The sequence below is a fragment of the Echinops telfairi genome, unplaced genomic scaffold, assembly GCF_000313985.2.
Source record: "Echinops telfairi isolate 266 unplaced genomic scaffold, ASM31398v2 ScPeMD7_7469;HRSCAF=8507_0, whole genome shotgun sequence".
Taxonomy (NCBI): Eukaryota; Metazoa; Chordata; class Mammalia; order Afrosoricida; family Tenrecidae; genus Echinops; species Echinops telfairi.
This window is the reverse complement of record NW_022111372.1, coordinates 786,484-789,861: the sequence shown is the minus strand read 5'-3', so window position 1 is coordinate 789,861 and position 3,378 is coordinate 786,484.

Below are 3,378 nucleotides of genomic sequence, written 5' to 3'. Positions count from 1 at the left end.
CTATCGAGACCTATAGCCTCTGGGGACTTAAAGACGTGAAAGTAAACAAGTGGTCATCTAGCCCAGAAGCAACAAAGCCCATACGGGAGCAGCACACCAACATGTGTGATCATGAAGGACCAAAGGTACCAGGCTTCAAGCACCAAAGACGGGGGAGGAAAAAAAAATCATATCATCGTGAAAGAGGGTGGCACGTGATGGGGACCCAATACCCATCTGTAGACAACTGGACATACCTTGCAGAGGGGTAGTGGGTAGGACATGAGTCACTTAAGGTTCAGTATAGCAATAATGAAACCCACAACCTTCCTCTAGTTCTTAAATGCTTCCTCCCCCCAACTACCAGGACCCCAATTCTACCTTGCAAACCTGGTTAGACCAGATATGCATAGCAGTACAGATGGGAACTGGAAATGCAGGGAATCTAGGACAGATGAACTCCTCAGGGCCAGCGGTGACAGTGGTGATACTGGGAGGGAAGGGGTGTTGAAAGGGGGAATCGATCACAAGGATCTACATATAACCTCCTCCATGGGGGATGGTCAACGGAAGGGTGGGTGAAGGGAGACGCCGGGCAGTGTAAGATAAGATATAATAATAATTTATAAATTATTAAGGGTTCATGAGGGCGGAGTGGGTAGGGAGGGGGAGGGGGGAAGGAAAATTAGCTAATTCCAGGAACACAAGAGGTAAGCGAGTTTTGAGAATGATGAGGGCAACAGATGTATAAGTGTGCTTTACACAATTGATGTATGTATGGATTGTGATGAATTGTATGAGCCCCAATTTTTTTAAAAAGTGCTGAAAAAAAAGATAATATCTTTATTCCTACAAGGAAATCCAGTCAATATAACAATCATTCAAATTTATGCACCAACCACTAAGACTAGCGAGGAAGAGATTGAAGAATTGTGCCAACCTCTGCAGTCTGAAATTGATTGAACATGCAATCAAGATGCAGTGATAATTATTAGAGATTTGAGTGCAGAAGTTGGAAACAAAGATGAAGGAGCAGTTGTTAGAAAATATCCCTTGCTGGTAGAAACAAAGATGAGAATCCCATGACAGAATTTTCCAAGATCAATCACTTCATCTTAAATTGTGGCTTTTTTATGATCAGCATAAATAGTGATGACTTTTTTAATCTCCAGATGGAACAGAGAGAAATCAGACTGACTACATCTTGGGAAGAGACAACGGAGAAGCTAAATATCAGCCCACAAACAACCAAGCCAGCATCTGACAGTAGAACAGACCATCAATTTCTCATATGTAATACAAAGTTGAAGTTGAGAAAAATTCTTACAAGTTCAAAAGAACCAAAATGCAAAGTTCAGTATATTTCACCTGAATCTAAAGAATACCTCAAGTATAAATTTAAGCTGTGGGGTGGCATCAAGAACATCAGACCCGAAGAAAACAGAAGATCATTAAAAAGACAGGAAAGTAGGAAAAGATCTAAGTGGAAGTCAGAAGAGAGTTCGAAACTTGCTTTTGAATGTAGAGTGGCTAAAGAAAAAATAGAAGAAATGTTGAAGTTAGAGAACTGAACAGAAATTACTGAAGGCAGTTTGGTAAGACAAAGCAAAGTATAATAAACTCGGTGTCGAAATTATATAATCCTGTGTCAACTTGAAGATATAAACGTGTAGGAGTGCAGTCTAACTTGTCAATCAAGTCACAACCTGATGGTATCTCCTTGTGGACATGGCCTTGTTGTAAGGAGGGTCCTGGGAATTTCCCCTCTCCCTCTCTGCCTTCACCTTCCAGTTGGCAAGGCACATGGAGACCTGTGCCAGCCCTGTGATGCTTCTGCAGCCATTGGATTCCCAAGGATTTTCACGCACAGGCTTGTGATCTTCCTGCATTCTGCAGCATTGCATGTGGCTGTGTCAGTCTGAAGAAGGACCCGTGGACTAGTTTCAGACTCGCGGACTTGAGTTGGACTGAGTTACTTCTTGATATAAACCTCTTTGTGGTGTTTATGTGAATATCACTGGATTTGTTTCTGTAGTCACATTTTTTATATTGTGTTATGCCAGGTTGACTAGAGAAACAAATCCACACTCTGCAAAGATCTGGAGTTAGAAAACCAAAAAGGAAAGACACGTTCAGCATATATCAAGATGGAAAAACTGAAGAAAAAAAATCATGCCTCAATTTCTACACAAAATTCTATGAGAATTGTATTTAATAATGCTGGAAGTAGCAAAAGCAGATGGAAATAATACACTGAAACACTAAATCAATATGAAATACTCAAAATTCAGCAATTTCAGAGATAGTATATGATCAAGAACCAATAGTACTGAAAGAAAAAACCCTATCTGCACTGAAAGCATTATTGAAAATTAAGATTCTGGGAATTGATGGATGCAAATTGAAATGTTTCAATAAACTGATGAAGCGCTGGAAGCATTCACTCCTCATTTCAAAGAAATTTGTAAGACAGCTACCTGGCCAATAAATTAGGAAGAAATCCATATTTTCAGTCATTCTAAAGTGAAGTGACCACACAGAAAGTGAAAATTATTGAAAATATCATTAATATCACATGCATGCCAAAAAGTTGTTTGTTTGATTTTTAATGTCATATGCAAGTAAAACTTTGCTGAAGATCATTCAATAGAGGTTCAGCAGGAACATTGACAGGGAGCTGCTTGAAATAAAAGCCATCTTCAGAGGAGGAGGTGGAAATATCATTGCTGAAATCAGATAGATCTTCACTCAAAGCAGAGAAAACAAGAAAGATGTTTACTTGTGCTTCTCTATTATGAAAAGGCATTCAACTGTATGGATCATAACAAACTATGTATAGTCTTGAGAAGAATGGGAATTCCAGAACACTTCATTGTGCTACAGCAAAACATGTACATAAGTCACGATGTAGTCATTCAAACAGAACAAGAGAATACTGCATATTATAAATCTGGAAAGGTGTGTGTCAGAATTGTATACATAAACATATTTACTTATTCTGTGTGCAGAACAAATAATCCTAGTAGCTGGACTAAATGAAGAAGGAAGGTCTATTAACAGTCAGAAATATGCAAATGGCACAACCTTGCTTGAAAATAGGAGGACTTGAAGCACTTGCTGATGGAAATTAAGGGATGTGGTCTTCAAAGCGGAATACAAGTCAATGTACAGAAAACAACGTTTCTTAACACCGAACCAATAGGTGATGAAGTTGTTAAGGATTTTATCTTGCTTGTATAAGACAATGCTTGCATTGTTATCTTGCTTGGGTACAACCAATGATCATGGAAGTAGCAGCCAAGTAATCAAATGACGCATTGCATTGGATAAATCTGCCACACACATCTCTTTAAAGCAGTGGTTCTCAACCTTCCAAATGCCGCGACCCTTTGACACAAT